The following is a 23,958-nucleotide window of genomic DNA, read 5'->3' as shown; positions in this document are numbered from 1 at the left end:
AATGATAGGATTTTTGTCAACACATAAGATATGTTTTGCACTCTCTGCAAAATGAAGTTCTTCAAAGCACTTCCCAACCATAAATTTTCATGGGCTCCAAGGCTAAGAACACTTTCCTTTTTGGGAGTGGGCACTATAATGATGCTATTGTTTAGCTGAAATCAAAGTTCTGTAACAGTCCCTGATAAATAATACCCAAGTGTATATAGAGAGAAAAGAGAGAGAGTTGCTTCCCAGAGCAACAGTTCTCTGCAAAAGGTAGAATGAAAAAAGAAATGATGTGGTAATTTAAGATTAATTCTTTCATTCCTGCTCTATATCTGCTGCAAGGGGTTAGACCTTCAATGATCAAACTGAAAAGCAATGGCTTTGAAGGAAGTGTCATTGCCATTAATCCCCAGATACCCGAAGATGTAAATATAGTCCAACAAATAAAGGTAAGAGAGCACCTACATGATTACTCTTCAGTTGATTTCAAATCTCAAAAGATCTTTGACTACTACCTCTAACTGCTCTCCAAGACAGGCAGATCTCTTCACCTTGGATTTGTTATAGATCCTTCCAGGTTAGTGTATTTCTGCTCACAACTAATACCCCTTCCTCCCTTTAATAACTCTCCCCTTCTGGTACCTTCTACCTTTTCCCCTCTATATAGCTCTAGATTTTATCCTTACTAAACTATTATGAATGCATCCTCCAGTCATGTAGCCAAACCCTTTTTGCATTTTTTGAGAAGGAGTATGGACCCCTGGGCCACGTCCTCCCGCGGTCCTGGAACGCTCTCCCTCCTCACCTCCGCCAAACTGATTCTCTTCCCCTCTTCAAAACCCTACTTAAAACTCACCTCCTCCAAGAGGCCTTCCCACACTGAGCTCCCCTTCTCCCTCGACTCCCTCTACCGCCCCCCCTTCACCTCTCCACAGCTTAACCCACTTTTCTCCCCATCTCCCTCTGCTCCTCCCCCTCTCCCTTCCCATCCCCTCAGCACCGTACTTGTCTGCTCAACTGTATATATTTTCATTACCCTATTTATTCTGTAAATGAAATGCACATCGCCTCGATTCTATTTAGTTGCCATTGTTTTTACGAGATGTTCTTCCCCTTGACTCTATTTATCGCCATTGTTCTTGTCTGTCCGTCTCCCCCCATTAGACCGTAAGCCCGTCAAACGGCAGGGACTGTCTCTATCTGCGCTGACTTGTTCATTCCAAGCGCTTAATACAGTGCTCTGCACATAGTAAACGCTCAATAAATACTATTGAATGAATGAATAAGTAGTGGAAAGAGCACAGGGCTAGGGAGTCAGAGGATCTGGGTTCTAATCTATGGGTTCTAATTCCTGCCATTTGCCTTCTGGGTGACTTTGGACAAGTTATAACTTCTCCATTTCTCAGTTTCCTCATCTGTAAAATAGAAACTAAATATCAGTTCTCCCTTCCCCATAGACTGTCAACCCCATGTGGGATAAATTATGTTTGGCCTGATTCTCTTGCTCCCAGAGTTTAGTGCCTAGTAACATCTTCACAGATTTCTCCACAATTATTATAGGTATGTTCTCCAAAAGTTTCTGTTATTCAGCTATTTCTGTAGAAATTTGGATGAAGCTCATATGGAGCAAGGCTGCAGTTGATGGGAATAAGACATAATTAAAGTCTTGTATTTTGAATTAAATTATCTGAATACTTTTATAGAAAAAATGAAGATTTTTTCAAAGATGATCTGGGCAATGGAGTGAAGTATGGACTGGAGTGGGGAGAGGCAGGAGGTTGGGAGGTCAACAAGGATGCTGATATAGTAATCTATGTGGGATAGGCTAAGTGATCGTATTAATGTGGTAACACTTTGGATGGAGTGGAAAGGGCAGATTAAAGCGATGTTGTGAAGGCGAGACAGAAAGGATTTGGTGACAGATTTAATATGTGGATTGAATGAGAGAGAGAGGAATCAAGATAAAGACAAGGTTACACGTTGCCAATCCACCTCTGTATCAAACAAAAACTCCTCGCCACTAATTTTAAAGCAATCCATCACCTCTCCCTCTCCTATCTCACCTCACTCCTCTCCTTCTAAAACCCAACCCATATAGTTCTCCCCTCTAGTGCAAACCTTTTCTCTGTGCCTCAATCTCATCTGACTCACCGCTGACCTATGGCCCACGTCCTGACTCTGGCCTTGAACGCCCGCCTTCTCCCCTCGTTCAAAGCCTTATCAAAGGCATATCTCCTCCAAGGGGCCTTCCCAGACTAAGCCCCATTTTTCCTCATCTCCCACACCCTTCTCCATTGTCATGACTTGCTCCCTCTGCTCTTCCCCCCTCTACCCGCCCCATGGCATTTACGTATAAATCTGTAATTTTATTTATTTGTAATGAAGTCTGTCTTCCCCACCTCTAAACTGTGTGCTTATTATGGGCAGAGGATGTAGCTGTTTATTGTTACATTTTACTTTCCCAAGCACTTAGTACAGTGCTCTGTACACAGTAAGCATTTAATAAATGGAATTGAATGAATGGTATTTATTGAACTCCCACTGGGTGCAATGCATTGTACTCAGGGAAGGCCTCTTGGAGGAGATATTACTACAGTAAGGCTTTGAAGGGGGGGAGAGTGATCATCTGTTGAAGATGATGAGGGAGGGCATTCCAAGACTGACAGAGGATGTGGGAGAGAGGTTGTGGGTGAGAGAGATGAGATTGAGGCCAGTGAGTAGGATGGAATTAGAGGAGCATAGGGTGCCGGTTGGGTTGTAGTAGGAAATCAGGGAGGTAAGGTAGGAGGCCCGTCTCAAGGTCGCACGTGGAGAGTTTCCAGTACTCTAGCAGTCACAACTACAGGAGGGAGGTCAAGCAGAGGCCTGTCCATTCCATTCCTAGCTTGGATGTAGCTAGCAAGTGGAAGGCAATGAAGATACTTCTACAATAAACTCATCCTTATAATAATAGTAGTAGTGTTTTGATATGGAGATGGATAGACAACCACTGATTTTTGAGGAGGAGGGTGGTGATGTCCTGAAGGTTTTGGTTGAAAGATGATCTGGGCAATGGAGTGAAATATGGACTGGAGTGGGGAGAGGCAGGAGGTTGGGAGGTCAACAAGGATACTGATATAGTAATCAAAACTTACCTGTGCTGGCCAGCAGTGGCATGGGAGAGAGTCGAGGGCAGAGACTTGTTCACTGCACTGAAGGAGGTAATGGTAAACTACTTCCGTATTTTTACCAAAAAAACTCTTTGGATCCACTACCAGAACGATTGCAGATGGAAGTTGGGCATTCTGAGAGAGACGTGTCTATGGCGTCGCTATGGGTAGGACACGACTCGACAGCATAAGGCAACAACAAGGTAGGAGGGGGTAAGGTGATTGGGTGTTTTAAAACAGATGGAAAGAAGTTTCTGTTTGATAATGTTGGTATTTGTTAAGCGCTTACTATATGCAGAGCTGGGGTAGATACAGGGTAATCAGGTTGTCCCATGTGAGGCTCACAGTCTTCATCCTCATTTTACAGATGAGGTCACTGAGGCACAGAGAAGTGAAGTGACTTGCCCACAGTCACACAGCTGACAAGTGGCAGAGCCTGGATTCGAACCCATGACCTCTGACTCCCAAGCCTGGGCACTTTCCGCTGAGCCACGCTGTGGAGGTGGATGGGCAACCACTGGAGGTTCTTGAGGAGTGAGGAAACATGCACTGGATGACTTGTAGAAAAATAAAAATTTTAGATTCCACTACCTAATAGGAACAAGGACTGCATCCAATTTCCTCCTGTGTATTTTCTCCCAGTGCTTAGTACAGTGCTCTGTACACATTAAGCACTTAGTAAATACTATTATTACTACCACTACTACTGCTGAAAGTATTAAAGTCTTTAAGTAAAGTCCCTGGGAATTTTCTATATCTTGTGGACCCATTTGTATTGGACATCCAAGTTTCATTTTGGAATAGTTACATAATCCCCTTAATTTAAAGGAGCTATTAAATAACTTTGGCTCACAAAAATGAGGATTCATCACGATTACATTAACATTCATTATGTTTAGTTGGGCAGGTTCCAGTCATTAAAGAGCGTGTAAGTCAAAACGATGAGTTTCTTCAGAAATACTCCCAGGGGAGAGTTCATCCTTGAGTTTCAGTTAAGCAGTTTAAAAAAAATACATTAATTAATTCAGTCGGCTATTTCATATATTTAAGTCCTAACTAGGATCTTACTATCGTTAGAGAGCCGCATACCCACAAGTTAATAAACACCATAAAAAAAAATGTTACCTGAACTGCCCTACAGGTATCCATCTAGAAATGTTACAAGTTGGGCTGGAGACCTTACACAGCCCTTACAAACATTTAATCCAGGTTTAATCCATCCACTCTCCCCTCCTTCAAAGCTTTATTGAAAGCACATCTCCTCTAAGAGGTCTTCCCTGACTAAGCCTCCTTTTCCTCTTCTCCCACTCCCTTCTTTGTGTCTCTGACTTGTTCCCTTTGTTCATTCACACTCCCATCCCCAAAGCATTCATGTACATATCTATATCTTTACATGTCTGCCTCTCCTCTTCCAGAGCGTAACCTCGTTGTGAGCAGGGAATGTGTCTGCTTATTGTATTGTACTCTCCCAAGCATTTAATACAGGGCTCTGCACAGAGTAAGTGCTCCTTAAATATGATTGAATAAATTAAAGAATGACTGTCACTCATTCCTATTTCCCATCCTCATCTCTGCCCCCTCCACCAGTCTCTACTCCCTTGACCACCTGTTGTCCCTGTGTCGCTCTATCACCACGTTCTGGATCACCACCATGGCCTGTTTCATCCATTCCTAGGCCAGATTGGCAGCGATCCAGAAGAAACTCACCCCTGGAACTCCCCTCCCCGGAACTTCCTCCCCACCTTCATCATGTTCAAAGCCCTTCTGTTGTCACACAAACAATAAATCGTACATATTTATTGAGTGTTACGTGCAGAACACTGTACTGAGCACTGAAGAGAGTACGATAGAATTAGCAGACACGTTCCCTGCCTATAACGAACTTAAATCACATCACTCCCCTGATTAATCTCTTATCAATCCACTTTTTATTCCCCACCTACCACTTCAGCACTTTTGCATCATGCAAACACCATCTCCTGCAGCATATTTGTATACCACTTAAGTACCCTGTTACTTAAGCACTACCTCACACACTTATCCCCTTTAACTGCTTCCTCTTAGCTGTCATTTATGATAGGATCTATTTCCCCAGCCTGATCGCAAAGTCTGTGAGGATAAGGGTCCAATTTAATTCTACTGCATTCTGCCCAGTATTTATAAGTATTGTGCACCCAACCGGTCATCAGTAAATACTCTGGATTGATCAGTTACCTTGGGGATGAAGAGGTGTGTTCAGGTAGCTGCTGTGTAGACAACATGATCACTGCCAGCAAGGAGCCTATGGCTTGGCTCAGTTCCCAAAAGACATAGGAAGGAAGGCCGGCACAAGGGGAAATAAATCAGTGGGGAAAAAGGGTTTAACTTTTAGGGTTTGACTCCTTAATTCACAAGAATGATACGTTTTCCTAATTAAGAAGTTAAATCCTTTCTTCCATTCATTTCAAATCATTTCATTTTTCTTTCCATACCAGGACATGATGACCGGAGCGTCTATCTACCTCTTTGCAGTTACAAAAAAAATGTTTTACTTCAAAAGTGTGACCATTTTAATTCCCAATACCTGGCGGGATAAACCTGAGTATTCAACCTCAAAACGTGAATCCTACAAAACGGTAGATTCATCCAGTTCCCTTTAGAGAATGAAGTTTCTGACTATATTTTTTGAATAGAGAACAAGAGAAACAGTTTGGCCTAGTGGAGAGAGCACAGGCCTGGGAGTCAGAAGGACCTGGGTTTTAATCCCAGTTCTGTGACTTGTCTGTTGTGGGACCTTGGGCAAGTCACTTCACTTCTCTGGATCTCATTTACCTCATCTGTAAAATGGAATTGAAGGCTACGAGTCCCATGTGGGACATAGACTGTGACCATCTGATTAGCTTGTATCTACCCCAGCACTTAGTTTGGTGCCTGTCATATAGCGAGCATCCAAAAAATACCATTTAAAATAAACTACCCTTTTTTTCCAGGGAAATTGGATCACTTTAGAGTATTTCAAATATTTATCGGTTTAAAATTTGTCTACCCTCTACAAAGAGTATGAAATCATATATCCTTTTTAGTTACAAAAGTCTAATTTCATTGTGCATATTGGGAAATATGCCAAATTCTTTCTTCAATACCTGTAGTGACTGTCAACATTTAAGTGATGCACCAAGGGAATCCTCTTCAACAGGCAGCTAGATTTAGTTCATTTCGTAGAATGTAACCTCGTTACAGGCAGGGAACATGACTGCCAGTTCTGTTTTATTGTAACTTTCCCAAGCGTTTAGTACAGTGGTCTGAACATAGTAAGCACCCAATAAAAAACACTGATAGATTGACTGATCCATAAGTATTTTGGGACAGTGATAGAACAGTAGAAAAATTAATAAGGTTTTCTGTAACACAAAAATTATATCAAAATTATGAATTTTTATAATGATTTTATGGTCACTATTTCCAATTGATGCTTGTTTTCTTTGTCAGTATAATGGTGCTTTGAAAATTTTACAAAACTAAGGATAAATTCAAGTTGTTTCTCCATTTGAGAAGCAGCCTAGAGTAGTAGATAGAGCATAGGCCTGGGACTCAGTAGGTAATGGGTTCTAATCTCAGCTCCACCACTTGTATGTTGTGTGACCTTGGGGAAGTCACTTCACTTCTTTGTGCCTCAGTTACCTCATCTTTAAAATGGGGATTAAGGCTATGAGTTTCACTTGGGACAGGGATTGTCCCCAACCCTATTTGCTTGTATTCACCTCAACATTTAGTACAGTGCCTGGCACATAGTGTTTAACAAATCCATAATTATTATTATTTGTGTAAAGAGAAAACCTAGAAACAATGCAACTGGAATACCCCACTAGCTTGGGCAAATCTCAGAAACAAAACATTGGGAAACGAAACATACCACTTTAGTCACGATAAAAAATGCAGGTTAATGAATTTGTACTTGTATGTATAATAAGAAACCTTAGGCATTGTGGACTAGGCACTGAGATAAGATATTTCACCTCCAGCTAGCCAAAGACATTATCTAAAGTCAGGGGATGGCTGATAAAGTGAGCTGAATGTAGTGGGCTGGATCATATTAAGGATTATCAAGTGAAAGCAAATAGTATGAGCCACATTCAAACAAGAGTACAACTTTTTCATATACACTTAGGATGCCCTTGATTTGTTAAATACCAAATTTGGTCCATGATAAACACGCCCAGAGAAGGAACACTTGAGGAAAATTCAGTGCCTGGATGCACTTCTAGGTGTTATCTAGGGTAAGGTTTTTTGAAGGGTTAATGTACAGGTCATTTTAATCCAGGAAAAAAATCAGGTTAATTTCAATAATTTGCAAATGTATTTTTTAAGATCCATCTGTAACATATGTATGACAAAAGGTTCTGTAGTGCATCTAGTTTTCTTACAATCGAAGGTTTGCCTACTTGCAGACCCTATATTAAAAGGAACTCTTGCCATACTCTTGTAGAATGTAAACTCCTTGTGGGTAGGGAACATGTCTGTGGAGTATTGTACTATCCTAAGCGCTTAGTACAGTCCTCTGCGTATAATATGATTCCATGGTATCGACCGATTGATTCAGTTTCTGCCGCTTGGCGTAGCAAACACTTTAAAATTTTTAGGCTGATGTTATAGTTGCAGAGCCCTCCCCAGTCTACGGAGATGTACCATACACCAAGCAGATAAGAAAGTGCAGAGATCCCGGAGAATATATTCACTTCACCCCGAAGGTCCTGACAGGAGACCTGCTGAAAGAGTATGGACCACTAGGTACAGCTACTTGCTAACCCCCACATAATTACACAAAATATTTTAATGTTGATGATGCTTCTCTATCAACAGATTTACTCTGCTATTCATATAGTGTGTTTTTTTAATGGTAGGTAAGGTTTACTATTTGCCAAGCACTGTTTCAAGCAGTAATAGTATTTATTAAGAACTGTATGCAAAACAGTGAACTAAGCAATGGGGTAGATACAAAGTAATCCGGTTGGACACAGTTTCTGTCCCACCGTTTAAATCAGGGGGAGGACGACTTAATCCCCATTTAACAGATGTGGTAACTGGAGCACAGAGAGGTTAAGTGACAGGCCCAGGGTCACACAAGTTGTAAATCTGGTATTAGAACCCAAGTTCTCTAACTCCAAGGCCCATGATCTTTCCTCTAGGCCAAAGTGCCTCCCATGTTGATTTATTATTTATCATTTTAGCTCTAAAATGATAAACAAGTTAATTGCCTATTGTGACAGCTAGACACAGATTTTAACCAGTGTGAATAGTATTAGAAGCAGGAAAAGTCAAGGAACAATGCTACAAATACTTACAGTGGCAACTAGTGGAATACAGAGGGGACTTTGGAAAAAAATCAGGCCTGCGTTGCTATATGCCTATAGATCAATACTCATCCCAACCGTCCTCTGTTTCGGGGAATCAAAGGAAGGCATGGGCCTAGAAATTCCACTCAGGTGAGCTGTATAAACCCTAGAGGCCACGATTAAATTGCATCCACAAACAAGAGCAAGAAGTAATTCTGAACATAAATAGGGAGGGATATTAATTACTTAATTAATTCCTTCATTACAAAACAGAATGCTTGGGGACAGGTTCTCAAAATAATTATCAGCAACTTCTGCAGAATTTTAGAATGGATTAGCACACTAATCACCTAGAAATTATTCAATATTCAATAGTATTTATTGAGCGCTTACTATGTGCAGAGCACTGTACTAAGCGCTTGGAATGAACAAGTCGGCAACAGATAGAGACGGTCCCTGCCGTTTGACGGGCTCACAGTCTAATCGGGGGAGATGGACAGACGAGAACGATGGCGATAAATAGAGTCGAGGGGAAGAACATCTCGTAAAAACAATGGCGACTAAATAGAATCAAGGCGATGTACATTTCATTAACAAAATAAATAGGGTAATGAAAATATATACAGTTGAGCGGACGAGTACAGTGCCGAGGGGATGGGAAGGGAGAGGGGGAGGAGCAGAGGGAAAGGGGGAAAAGAGGGTTTAGCTGCGGAGAGGTGAAGGGGGGGCGGTAGAGGGAGTAGAGGGAGAAGGGGAGCTCAGTGTGGGAGGCCTCTTGGAGGAGGTGAGTTTTAAGTAGGGTTTTGAAGAGGGGAAGGGAATCAGTTTGGCGGAGGTGAGGAGGGAGGGCGTTCCGGGACCGCAGGAGGACGTGGCCCGGGGGTCGACGGCGGGATGGGTGAGACCGAGGGACGGCAAGGAGGTGGGCGGCGGAGGAGCGGAGCGTGCGGGGTGGGCGGTGGAAAGAGAGAAGGGAGGAGAGGTAGGAAGGGGGAAGGTGACGTAGAGCCTCGAAGCCTAGAGTGAGGAGTTTTTATTTGGAGCGGAGGTCGATAGGCAACCACTGGAGGTGTTTAAGAAGGGGAGTGACATGCCCAGATCGTTTCTGCGGGAAGATGAGCCGGGCAGCGGAGTGAAGAATAGACCGGAGTGGGGCGAGAGAGGAGGAAGGGAGGTCAGAGAGAAGGCTGACACAGTAGTCTAGCCGGGATATAACGAGAGCCCGTCATAGTAAGGTAGCCGTTTGGGTGGAGAGGAAAGGGCGGATCTTGGCGATATTGTAGAGGTGAAACCGGCAGGTCTCGGTAACGGATAGGATGTGTGGGGTGAATGAGAGAGACGAGTCGAGGACGACACCGAGATCGCGGGCCCGAGAGACGGGAAGGACGGTCGTGCCATCCACGGTGATAGGGAAGTCTGGGAGAGGACCTGGTTCGGGAGGGAAGATGAGGAGCTCAGTCTCGCTCATGTTGAGTTTTAGGTGGCGGGCCGACATCCAGGTGGAAACGTCCCGGAGGCGGGAGGAGATGCGAGCCCGAAGGGAGGGGGAGAGGACAGGGGCGGAGATGTAGATCTGCGTGTCATCTGCGTAGAGACGGTAGTCGAAGCCGTGAGAGCGGATGAGTTCACCGAGGGAGTGAGTGTAAATGGAGAACAGAAGAGGGCCAAGAACTGACCCTTGAGGAACTCCAACGGTTAAAGGATGGGAGGGGGAGGAGGCGCCAACGAAGGAGGCCGAGAATGACCGGCCAGAGAGGTGAGAGGAGAACCGGGAGAGGACGGAGTCCGTGAAGCCAAGGTGAGATAAGGTATGGAGGAGGAGGGGATGGTCGACAGTGTCAAAGGCAGCAGAGAGGTCAAGGAGGATCAGAATGGAGTAGGAGCCATTGGATTTGGCAAGAAGGAGGTCACGGGTGACCTCAGAGAGAGCAGTCTCAGTAGAGTGGAGGGGACGGAAGCCAGATCGGAGGGGGTCCAGGAGAAAATGGGAGTTGAGGAATTCTAGGCAGCGAGTGTAGATGACTCGTTCTAGGAGCTTGGAAAGGAAGGGTAGTAGGGAGATAGGGCGATAACTGGAGGGGGAAGTGGGGTCGAGAGCGGGTTTTTTTAGGATGGGGGAGACGTGGGCATGTTTGAAGGCAGAGGGGAAGGAGCCCTTGGAGATTGAGTGGTTAAAAATAGAAGTTAAGGAAGGGAGGAGGGCAGGGGCGACGGTTTTAATAAGGTGAGAGGGAATGGGGTCCGAGGCGCAGGTGGAGGGGGTGGCACTTGCGAGGAGGGAGGAGATCTCCTCTGAGGATACTGCAGGGAAGGATGGGAAAGTAGGAGAGAGGGTTGGTGGGGGGGAGGGGAGAGGCGGAAGGGTGACTTTGGGGAGCTCAGACCTGATCGTGTTGATTTTCGTGAGGAAATAGGTGGCCAGATCATTGGGGGTGAGAGATGGGGGAGGGGGAGGAACAGGGGCCCTAAGGAGAGAGTTAAAGGTCCGGAACAGTCGGCGGGGGTGACGGGCATGGGTGTCGATGAGGGAGGAGAAGAAGTTTTGCCTGGCGGAGGAGAGGGCAGAGTTAAGGCAGGAAAGGATTAGCCTTAATCTGATGTAGACTGAAGCCTGTGCTGCTCCAGATTCCCCAAAAACCTGGGTTTAAACTAAAATTATGATGATGATGATATTTGTTAAGCACTTGCTATGTGCCAAGCACTGTTCTAAGTTGCTGGGGTAGTTACAAGGTAATCAGCTTGTCCCACGTGGAACTCACAGTCTTAATCCCCATGTTACAGATGAGGTAACTGAGGCACAGAGAAATTAAGTGACTTGCCCAAAGTCACACACTTGACACGTGGGGGAGCAGGGATTAGAACCCACAACCTCTGACCCCCAAACCCGGGCTTTTTCCACTAAGCCACGCTGCTCTCATCATGAACACCTAAAACCAAATTACCTCAAATAATTCTTCCTTTTCATCCTAGAGTATGGAGAGAGAGAAAAAAATTACCACCTGCAGTGAATTAGGACTTAGGTGTCTCAAGATAGGAATTATACCCCGCTCCCGGTGAAAGAGATCCAAATTCCTTTTGGTTCTTCCCATCCACAGTCATCACCACACCCAGCCTGGGGAATTTTTCATCCTATTGACCCAAAAGGCAGAGTAGCCTAGTGGAAAGAGAACAGACTTAGGAGTCAGAGGACCTGGATCCTAATCCTGGCTCTGCCGCTTCTCTGTTGCGTGACGTTGGGTAACTTTTTTGTGCCACAGTTACTTCACCTGTACAATAGGGATTAAGACTGTGAGCTGCAATTCTGTCCATCCCAATTGCCATATATTATAACAATAATAATAATAATAATTGTGGTATTTATTAAGCTCTTACTATATGCCAGGCACCGCACTAAGTGGATATGAGTAAATTGGGTTGGACACATCCTTGTCCCATGTGGGGCTCACAGTCTCAATCCCCATTTTACAGATGAGGTAACTGCGGCACAGAGAAGTAAAGTGACTTGCCCAAGGTTATGCAGCATACTGGTGGCAGAGCCGGGATTAGAACCCATGACCTTCTGACTCCCAGGCTCATGCTCTATCCACTATGCCATGTGTATCTACCCCAGTGCTTAGTACAGTGCCTGACACATAGTAAGCACTTAAATAGCATGGGGAAAAAAAAGAGCCGTGTCTTCCATAGATTATTTCAAACATCTCAGGAGGCTGTGGTGTGGTACTACACTAATTTAGTGGCCACTTTAACTCAGATAAGATTGATCTGATACAAGACGCACACTGATGCCAGGATTTAGAAAGAGCCCGTTTCCACATAGTCCTGTACCAGTACGGTGACTATTTTCTGGTACTCTAAGTAGAACAGAGTAATAACGATAATAATTGTGGTATTTGTTAAGGGCTTACTCTGTGCTAGGCATCGTACTAAGCACTGGGGTGGATAACCAGCAAATTAGGTCAGACTCAGTCCCTGTCCCGCATGGGGCTCACAGTCTTCATTCCCATTTTACAATGAGGTAACTGTGGTACTGAGAAGTGAAGTGACTTGCCCAGGGTCACACAGCAGACAAGGGGTGGAGCCGGGGTTAGAACCCAGTACCTTCTGACTACCAGGCTCTATCCACTAGGCCTCTCTGCTTCTTTGTGGTGGGCAATATTTTCTGACTTTTCACTTCTTTTAGCTGGTACTGTCTTTTTCCGTACTGAAACCGCTGCTGTTGAGGAAATCTTACCAATCCTTTGAGAGCAGACCATACAAGGGCAAAACTTTTGGGTTGTCCCACAGAGTTGGGCTTTTCCCCCGATGCATAATGAATTCCCAAACTACCCACTCAAGTATGGCAGAACTGGAAAGAGCAGAGTCCTGGAAGGAGGACACGTGTTCTGATCCCGGCTCCGCCACTTATCTGCGGTGTGTCCGTGGACAGATCATTTAACCACTCTATGACTCAATATTTTCATCTCTTTTTTCATCAGTGATATCTACCTTTCCCTCCCTTACAGGGTTTTGGGAGGACAAAATTGATATAAACCGTCGGAAGGTACTTTGGTGATAAAAGCACTAAATAAAATGAGGGCAGTATTATTAATATTAACAGCTAATAAGTAGGGTCAAGAGGGTTTTGCACAGACAAGCAGCCCACTTTGGGTTTCTGGGGTAGGTTTAGGGGAAACTGAAGGAATATCTGTGAGCATTAAGGTGGGCTTTTGGGAGAGCAATTATAACACAGATGCTCTGAGCTTTCTGTTGCTTTCGTTGGAGACAGAATGCTGGGAGCGCGCCCAGGAGCTGACCCACTAATGACACCGAGAAGCAGCATGGAGTAGGGCTTAGAGCAGGGGCCTGGGAGTCAGAAGGTCACGGGTTCTAATCCCGGCTCCACCACTTGTCTCCTGTGTGACCTTGGGCAGGTTACTTTACTTCTCTGGGCCTCATCTGTAAAATGGGGATCGAGACTGAGAGCCCACCTTGGGTCAGGGATCGTGTACCAACCCGATATGCTTGTATCCACCCCCACGCTTAGTACAGGGTTTGGCACATAGTAAGTGCTTAACAAATGTCACAATTATTATTATTGGGCTTTTATATACTTGAAATCCATAACTAGTCAAAATCCTCATTACTTCCAACTCCCTTCTTTTAAGCCTGTAACCTGATCAGTTAACATATTAAAATTAGGCATCATGTCCTCTAATCTTCCTGCCTGGCCTCCCGTGTGGGCAAGGGGTTTGTAGCAGGACAAGCAAAGATTAGGCACAGTGAGAAGGTTAGTTTGGAAAGGCAGGAGAACATGAGCTGGGATGGATAGTAGGAGTGGTTAAGTAGGAAAGAGAGAGCTGATTGACTTCCTTAAATAAGGCATATGCAGAACAGTGTTTTAGAAAAATAATCCAGTCAGCAGAGTGAAACGTGGGCCGGTGTGAGACGAGACTGGAGGCAGGGAGATCCGTGAAGAGGTTGAATCTTCATTCTAGGCAAGATACGACATACGTTTCATTCATTCATTCAGTCGTATTTATTGAGCGCTTACTATGTGCAGGGCACTGTACTAAGCCCTTGGAATGTACAATTCGGCAACAGATAGCGACAATCCCCGCCCAGTAACAGGCTCAAAGTCTAAATAGGGGAGACAGCAAAACAAAACAGAATAAAACAAAACAAGTAGTCTGGTGTAAATATCATTAAGATAAATAGAATCATAGCTATATACACATCATTAACAAAATAAATATGTCTCATAAACCAAATGACTGATTTGAATGGAGGGGAAGGAGTGGATGCTGGAGATATTTTGAAGTAAAAATAGAGGGAATTGCCTATCGACTAGATACCAAGGTTGAAGGAGCATGAGAAATTGAGGGCGGTGCCAGGGTTGTGAGCGCCAGGGATGGGGAGGATGGTAGCATTTTCATTTATGGTGGCAAACTTTGGGGGACGGTGTGATTTGAGAGGAAAGATGAAGAGATTAGCTTTCTCCCACTGGCCCAGTTAGCGTATACATTATGATAGATGTCAACATCTCATGTTGAGCTCACTGATATTCACGTCAGCTTGTACAGTGAAGACTGGTTTTTAAAAAGTAAAAGAATATTTTGTATTTGAATATAGTAGATACATGTTTTCATACCCACACACCCGCACCCTACTGGGAAAAATCAGCCTTGCATCACAAGAGTTAATCAATTGGTCAGTGATATTCATCGAGTGCGGGGTGTAGAGCACAGCACTAAGCACTTGGGAGAGTGCAAAACAACAGAGTTAGCAGACAAGTTCCCTGCTCACAGTGAGCTTAGAGTCTAGAGGGGGAGATGGACATTAATGTAAATAAATCCTAAGAAATGAAATAGCAAAACTTTTAGGTCTAATTTGAATTTCTGATCACGAAACAAAAATTTCTCCTGCTCACATCCCAGGATCACTTTCAACTGTGGAGGGAGAGCTGAGTGTAGAGTAGGAAGAGGAGTATTTCTAGAGGGGCTGCTGAGTGCAAAACATTGAAATAAACACTGGGGAAGGAACTAAGAAGTATGATACACACCTCCCGCCCACAAGGAACTTACACTCGATTGGAGGGCTAGTGGGCAGAATGGCCAACTCTGGTTGGGGAAGAAGTGAATTAAACGATGTAAAATAATCCCATTTCGAATATTCTCCCTCAGGTTGCGTGTTTGTCCGTGAACGGGCCCAACTTCGGGGGGAGTGTTTGATGAATACAACGAACAACAGCCTTTCTACGTCTCGGAAGGACAGATCCAAGCAACAAAGTAGTAGTTTTCTGACTTCAGTTGCCCCGAATTGTAATCATTCTGTTTTGGGTCATTAATTTTGAAACTTCCCTCAAATGTTTTCTCCTTTAGATAAGGGAAGCAATGTGGCCTAGTGTAAAGAGGCTGGGCCTGGAATTAGGAGGACCTGGTTCTAATCCCAGCTCCATCACTTGTCTGATGTGTGACATTGGGCAGGGCACTTTACTTCTGTGAGCCTCAATTACCTCATCTGCAAAATGGGAATGATAATACCTACTCTCTCACTGCCCTGATTTTTTTTATGTATTTGTTCAACACTTCTTATATGCCTAGCACTGGACTAATTGCAAAGTAAATGCAATATAATCAGATTGGACACGGTCCTCATCAAACATGGAGCCCACGTCTAAGTAGGAGGGAATAGGATCTAATCCCCATTTTACAGCTGAGGAAACTGGAGGCCCAGAGTTGTCAAGCGATTTACCAAGGCCACGGAGCGGACAAGTGTCAGAGGTAGCATCAGAACCCATGTTCTCTGACTCCCAGGTTCCTCTCTTTCTACTAGGCTACCCTGCTTAGACTGTGAACTCCATGTGGGACAGAGGCTGTGTCTGACTTGATTATCTTGTACTCCAGTGCTTAGTACAGAAATTGGCACAAAGTTAGTGCTTAACAAATACCACAGTTATTTCTTTTATCATTAGCATTATCAGAACCTTGCCCTACAATTCTTTTCAGAGTCTAGATTCATGGGCCTCATAGTCAAAATAGGAGGGAGAGCAGGTATTGAATCCCCATTATGCTGACGAGGGAAATGAGGCACGGAGAAGTTAAATGACTTGGCCAAAGTCTCAAAGCAGGCAAGTGGCGGAGCAAATATTAGATTGTCTGCAGGTCCTCTGACTCCCATGCTCTGTTCACTAGGCCACACTGCTTCATTTGTATCTTCCCCAACCAAAACAGAGGTGAAGCACAGCCTAGGGTAAAGTGCCCAAGCCTGGGAGTCAGGATACCTACAATCTAATATTGGCTCTGCCCCTTGCCTGCTGTGAGACCTTGGAAAAGTTAGTTGACATCCCTCTGTCTCACTTTTCGCCCTGCTCTCCATCCCTCTTCAAATGAGCCCTATGAAAAACAAAGACTGTTATCCACCTGATTTTCTTGTACATGCTGCTTTGCTTAGTACAGTGCTTGGCACAGAGTGAGAGCTTAAAAATACCACAAGTGTTATTACTGTTTTATTATTATTATGATATCATAGGTAGGTTGAGATTTCACGGTAAATTTGGACCCAATAATTTCAGTTTAGTCTGAATGAAGATGTGTGGTGGTGCCACTCTCAGCCTGCCAGCCTTTCCAAAAAACTATTTGCCTTCTGTATTCGGTTTTCTGAATCCTTGTCAAACCTTGAGTCACTGGACACTTCACTGCTCCCTAAACAGCAGAATTTGGTCACAGTCATCACCTCTTTGTCAGTGATGATTGCGTTTAGATTTTCTGGGCTCAGACTGGCAGAAAATCTTGTTCTTGTTTGGGTGAACTCTGTCCTAGAGCACTGTCCTAGTGCATGCAAAAGGAAGAGCATGCAATAGGAGCTGTTGAGGAAGTGCTCTGCACATTTTAAAGGCTCAGTAAACACCACTGATTGATTGACTGAGTGATTGAGCTCAGCAAATATGCTTATCTTCTTGTGTCCTCTCAGTGTAATCAGATTCCACACGGGGGCCAGGTAAAGACAAATTGTGAACAAACAAAGTAAAAGATAGGTCAGTGCTTCCTAAAAGCCCAAACCAGTTGAGAGTGGTAATTTTGTTTGATTGCCAACCAAGCCAAGATTTTTGAATGATGTTGATGATGATGATAATGAGGAAGGAGAATATTCCAGTTCATAAAGTCTAAGTGCAAAGTAAACAAAATGTCCTCAAGTGCAAACAAACCTAGAAAATGGGAAGTCTAAGCTTAGAAATACCACAGGCTGGTCACTGCCAGGAGTAAAACCTTATTACCAACAAGTCTGGCTTACTGTAAAAGACCGGGTGACATGCCAAGGGCAGTCAGGAACCAAAAAGGGATAAAAAGGGTGGAGTGACAATAAACATGGGCTTGGAGCTTAATTAAAAACACCATTCTCGACAGCTATCTTGAAGTTGTGAATGGAATGTGTCTGTTATAGTATTATATTGTACTCTCCCAAGTGCTTAGTACAGTGCTCTGCACACAGTACGGGCACAATAAATACCACTGATTGATCGACTGATAAATTATAGATGTTATTGTTTGAAAGGGACATGCTTGATTTATCAACTAGTCATATTTATAGAGCACTGTGTGCAGAGCACTGTACTAAGTGCTTTGGAGAGTACAATCCAGAGTTGGTAGACATATTCCCTGTCCAAAATGAGCTTACAGCAGAACAGTTGATTTTACAAACAAAGCATTTTGAGTTTGTCACATTTTAAGTACTTAAATCCTAAAGGAAACGAATATATTTTCAGGTGTTCATCAGAAACTGAAGGTGAATTTGTCATACAAAAGTGTCAGAGAGGCAGCTGTATAATAAAGCCTTGCAAAACAGATCAGACTGGATTGTTTGAAAAAGGTTGCGAGTTCATACCAGCAGAATTTCAAACCATAGCGACATCCCTAATGTATATGCAGAGTTTTGAATCTGTAAGTATCCTGATGAATGGACTGTGATAATGGCCCAGCTGTTTGGAGGGAGGTTGCTCCTGCTACGGGGAAAGCAAGAAGTGAGAGTGAGAGCGCTGGGAATCTCATCCAATCTCACATTTTCAATTAATTGCACTGTACTTTGGAGTTCCACAGTGGTCAGATTTTTAGCAATCTCTTTTTGGCTATGATTGAGGTGTTAGAGAAGCAGTGTGCCACAGTCGATAGAGGACAGGCCCGGAAGTCAGAAGGTCATGGGTTGTAATCCCAGCTCCGCCACTTGTTTGCTGTGTGACCTTGGGCAAGTCGCCTCACCTTTCCTTATTCATTCACTCATTCAATGGTATTTATTGAGCGCTTACTATGTGCGGAGCACTGTACTAAGCGCTTGGAATGTACAAATCGGCAACAGATAGAGACAGTCCCTGCCCTTTGACGGGCTTACGGTCTAATCGGGGGAGACCGGCAGACAAGAACAGTGGCAATAAATAGAGTCACGGGGAAGAACATCTCATAAAAATAATGGCAACTAAATAGAATCAGGGTGATGTACATCTCATTAAACAAAATAAATAGGGTGATGAAGATATAGTCAGTTGAGCGGACGAGATGCCTCGTTGCCTCTTTTGTAAAATGGAGATTGAAACTGCGAGCCCCACAAGGGACAGGGACTGCATCCGAATTGATTTGCTCATACCCGACCCAGTGCTTAGTACGGTGCCTGGCACAAAGAAAGCGCTTAACAAACACCATCATTATAATCATTACTATTTCATGGTTATCTCATCTCAGGTTAATGAAGATCGCAATTCGAGACTGCAAAAATGGCATTCATTGAGAGCATACATTCACAACTTCTGGCGTGAGTGACCTTGGGTTGTTAATTAGTTCTTCAGCTTGTTGTTTCTGCCAAGTCTATTTTTCCATTTCCACATCTGCTCTCTCAAAGTTTTCACAGTAAGGATTGGTGGAAGCAGCGTTGCCTAGTGGAAAGAGCACAGGCCTGGAAGTCAGAGGACTTGGGTCCTAATCTTGGCTCTGGCACTCGTCTACTGTGTGATCTTGGGCAAGTCACTTTCTGTCTCATCTGGAAAATGGGGATTAAATCCTACCCCCTCCTATTTAGACCGTGAACCCCATGTGGAACAAGGATGGTGTCCAACCTGATCATCTTGAACCTACCCCAGCGGCCAGTGTATTGGCAGATAGTAAGAACTTAACAAATACTATCATTATTAAATGGACTCTGCTTATAAATTAGACAACTGCAGAGTGGCCTAGTGGAAAAATTATGGAACTAGGAGTCAGGAGAATCAGTTTTAAGCCCACCACTACCATTCACTGCCTGTACGACCTTGAGCTAGGAAATTAGATATGAGCACCTCAAAGGATAGGGACACTAATTCCTACCAGTGTACTTTCATTCAATAGTATTTATTGAGCGCTTACTATGTGCAGAGCACTGTACTAAGCGCTTGGAATGAACAAGTCGGCAACAGATAGAGACGGTCCCTGCCGTTTGACGGGCTTACGGTCTAATTGGGGGAGACGGACAGACGAGAGCAATGGCAATGAATAGAGTCAAGGGGAAGACTATCTCGTAAAAACAATGGCAACTAAATAGAATCAAGGCGATGCACATTTCATTAACAAAATTAACAAAATAAATAGGGTAATGCAAATATATACAGTTGAGCAGACGAGTACAGTGCTGAGGGGATGGCAAGGGAGAGGGGGAGGAGCAGAGGGAAATGGGGGGAAAAGAGGGTTAAGCTGCGGAGAGGTGAAGGGGTCTTCCATTGTGTAAGACGATGCTCTGCCCTCAGTATGTGCCTACTAAAGACTATTACTACTACTAATAATAATGATGATGGTATTTGTTAAGCACTTACTATGTGCCAAGCACTGTTCTAAGCACTGGGGGGAATACGAGGTCATCAGGTTGTCCCACGTGGGGCTCGCGGTCTTAATCCCCATTTTGCAGATGAGATAACTGAGGCACAGCAAAGTTAAGTGACTTGCCCAAAGTCACGCAGCTGACAAGTGGCAGAGGTGGGATTAGAACCCATGATCTCTGACTCCCAAGCCGGGGCCCTTTCCGCTGAGCCACAATGCTGCTACTACTCTGTAACCTCTCTGGATTTTGGTTTCCTTATCTGTGAAATGGGGATTAAATGGAGATTAAATGCTTGTCCTCACCTTTAATCTGGCTGTGATCCAGTTGTGGGTCAGGGACTGAGTCTGATCTAATTATTTGCATCTACCCTAGCTTCTAAGATAATGCTGGGCAAACAGTAACCATTTAATAAAGCGCATCATTATTCAAAGTCTTCCATTGGTCATTAGAAATACAACCAGAGAAAGGAGAGGAACCACTGTCATTTAAGTGAGGTGGGGAAGGAGAGGGGAAAGAGGAGTGAGGAGAGTGATTGACCCAGAACTAAACAGAGACTAGGCTGACACTGGAGACAGGGCCCGGACACTGCCAACCGGGGCATGTCTGGGAGCAGAGGGGGCACAGAACCTGCCACCGCAGCAGTGCCTCAGTGGAGGAGTTTTTTATTTTTATTAATGATATTTACTGTTTGCCAAGACTGTACTAAGCACCGGGGTAGAAACAAGCCAATCAAGTTGGACACAGTCCCTGTCCCACATGGAGCTCACAGCCTTAATCTCCATTTTACAGATAAAGGAACTGAGGCACAGAGAAGTTGTGACTTGTCGAAGGTCACACGGCAGACAAGTGGCAGAGCTGGGATTAGAACCCAGGTCCTTCTGACTCCCAGGCCGATGCTCTATATACTAGAGAAGGAGTGTGGCTCAGGAGTAAGAGCTCAGGCTTGGGAGCCAGAGGTCATGGGTTCTAATCCCAACTTGTCAGCTGTGTGACTTTGGGCAAATCACTTCACTTCTCTGTGCCTCAGTTACTTCATCTGGAAAATGGGATTAAGACTGTGAGCCCCACGTGGGACAACCTAATTACTTTGTATCTCCCCCAGCGCTTAAAACAGTGCTTGGCACATACCATCATCTTCATCATTATTATTACTAGAACATACTGCTTCTCAGGCTCAGCTGTGTTATGCCAGCATGAAGCAGTGAGAGGTAGGGGGAATAATCCCTCAGTCGACTTTGTTTCTAAAATGCTGGATATTTTGTTTCGGATTGAGAGATTTAGAATCAAATAGCTGAGGCAGATTCTTTTGAAGAGGATCAGAGTTGTGCCATCTAGACTTTGGAGAGGAGTGTGAATGAGGCTACACTTCCCTTCCCCATTCATTATTACCCCTCTGTTTCAGTCACTAATTTGCCAAGTGGCAGAGAGTCTGTTGTGACAGCCCCACGAAGGTTCAACTTCCTGTTCTGGAGTCTAAGGCCCTATCTGCCCTGAGCTAATCCTGGCCTTGACCGCCGGGCTGGGCAATTTAGGATCTGGGATGTAATCTTACCCACCTTATGACCATAGGGAAGCCACTTAATTTCAGTTTCCTCACCTGTAAGGTAGAGATTCGATACCTGTTTCCCCTCCTACTTAAACTGAGAGGTCCCTGTCAGACAGGAACACTGTATGAGCTGATTATCTTGTATCACCCCACTGCTTAGTACAGCGCTTGGTGCACAATAAGTGCTTAAATACCACTATTCTCATTATCGATTTTGCAGGGACTCCCTCAGGTTCCACAAAAAAGGGCCTACCTTAGACCTGATCCATGCAGGATCACTTGCAGGCTCCCCAGACCCACTCCCAGTCTTGAGCTAGACAAGGAGACCCGAGGCACCAGAAAAACCAAGGCCTCGGTCACCACACGTGAACATTGAGAAACCCCAAGAGATGTACAAACGGGGCCCAGGGCTCAGTTCTCACCTGTGCACTGGCAGCACAGTGACCACAGTGTAGCTGGTCACCCAATCTTCGGCTCATCCAGTCCGAGGTCTCCCAACCCCAGGTACCAGGACAGAACAGTGCCATGTGCTGTTGATACTGTTGAGCATTCGGTTCACGGGGACAGTATCTGCCACAGCCTTGCCCACATAGGGGTGGAAGCAAAACTGCTAATATAGGTGGACCAGGACAACCTGAAACAATGGCAGACCTAGAAACGTAAGTCACCCGAAAGCTGGCTGAGTGTGACAGGGTGAAACACAACTTCTCTCTAACTAAAAAACAAAGGCACTTTAATGACTCAGTGCTTAATACAGTACTTGTGAAGAGGGTTATTTAAAACTTTGGCTTTCCATCATTGGATTATCGGCCAGGTTTTGCCAGTAATAATTTTGGCTAGGATAACTTTAACCATTTCTCACAATGGATTGGCTCTTCCAGGTGACTGAGTTCTGTACAGCGCAAAAGCATAACGCGGAAGCTCCAAACCAACAAAACAGAATGTGCGGACACAGAAGCACTTGGGATGTCATCCGGGATTCAGCTGACTTTAAGAACGGCAAACCCATGGCTGGCCCACCACCAAAACCTGTCTTTTCCTTGCTGAAGTCTGTCCTCAGAAGAGTCTGTCTGGTGCTTGATAAGTCTGGAAGCCTGGCGGTAAGCACGCTCCCTTTATTCACCCCCTCTCAGCTCCATAGCACTTATGTACCTACCTGTAATTCATTTATTCATAACGATGTCTGCCTCCCCCTCTAGTCTGTAAGTGTGCTGTGGGCAGGTATCTTGACTACCAACTCTGTTATATTGTTCTCAACTCTTAGTACAGTGCTCAGCACACAGTAAGTGCTCGATAAGTATGATTAATTGATTGATTGTAAGACTACCCAAGCCAAATTTTTAGTCAGGATCCATGGGGGCTGGAAAAATGACCTATAGGAGCCTTGTCTCAGCCACATGTGGCATGAACAGCTTCCCCTTAAGACCCGCTTCTTTCCCCCCTCCCCGCCATCATACCCTTAAAAGTGTGTTGTGAAGCCTCAGTCCTCTCCAGTACCTGCATTGAAGGTCACCCTGGCTTTAGGCTGGCCCTGGGGACAGATCAGGATGAAACGAGAAGGTCCTGGCTCTCTTTCCACTCTCCATGACAAGACGCTGTGGCTTCTTCCTCATAAACTCAGATGAGGGGAACCTCAAATCTCAGGAAACCCAGTTCCTTGAGGTGGTATTAGCCCCAGAACAAGAAGCAGAGTGGTCTAGTGGAAAGAGCATGATTTGCTCCCTTTATTCATCCCCCTACCCATACAACAGCACTTGTGTACAAATCTGTAATAGATTTATTTGTATTAATGTCTATCTCCTCCTGCCTCATTTTAGGCAGGGAACGTGTTTGGGTATTGTTGTATTGTGTACTCTCCCAAGTGCTTAATACAGTACTCTGCACACAGTAAGTGCTCAACAGATGCAATTGAATGAATGCTTTGCACACAACAGGTGCTTAGTAAATGTGACTGAATGAAGGAATGAAGGCCTCTCAATGGAGATGTGATTTTAGTAGGACTCTGATGGTGGAGAGAGTGAAAGCCTACCCAATAGTTAAGGGGAGAGAATTCTACTAGGCCAGAGGGAGAATGTCATGGGATAGTGGATGATGCATGGGCCCAGGAGTAAGAAGGTCATCGGTTCTTATCCCAGCTCCGCCACTTGTGGTCTATGTAACCTTGGGCAAGACATTTTACTTCTCTGTGCCTCAGTTCCATCATCAGTAAACCTCAGGTGGGACAGGGACTGTGTCCAACCCGATTTATTTGTATCCACCCCGGTGCTTAAAACAGTGGCATATAGTAAGCAATTAACAGATGTTATTATTATTATTATTATGTGGGGCAAGGGGTCAGCTAAGAGATGGGTGAGACTGAGGAAAAGTAAGAAAGTTGGCATTAAAGGATCGGAATGAGTTCCATTAGATCAGCAAGGTAAAGTAGGAAGGGGAGATGTGATTGAGTGTTTCAGAGCTGATGGTAACTACACATGTGTAAATCAGTATCAGTTTGTAGTGTCTTTTTCCTGACCTTCCTCAGGCAGGCCCTACTTCACTAGAATACACTAGAAGAACAACAATCCTGACCTCTAGGATGAATCAAGCTAAGCATTTCATAGACTTTTCCAAACTAAATGAATACCGTGATATCAGCATAATGTTTTTAATC

At 44.4% G+C, this 23,958-nt stretch overlaps 1 pseudogene; it reads left to right on the top strand.

Moving 5' to 3' along the window:
* The first annotated feature begins 344 nt into the window (after positions 1-344).
* The window catches only part of LOC100083302, a 38,116-nt pseudogene continuing 14,502 nt past the window's right edge, over positions 345-23,958 (top strand).

This window comes from Ornithorhynchus anatinus, chromosome 4 (assembly GCF_004115215.2).
Source record: "Ornithorhynchus anatinus isolate Pmale09 chromosome 4, mOrnAna1.pri.v4, whole genome shotgun sequence".
Classification (NCBI taxonomy): Eukaryota; Metazoa; Chordata; class Mammalia; order Monotremata; family Ornithorhynchidae; genus Ornithorhynchus; species Ornithorhynchus anatinus.
This window is presented reverse-complemented; position numbering and strand designations above follow the sequence as displayed.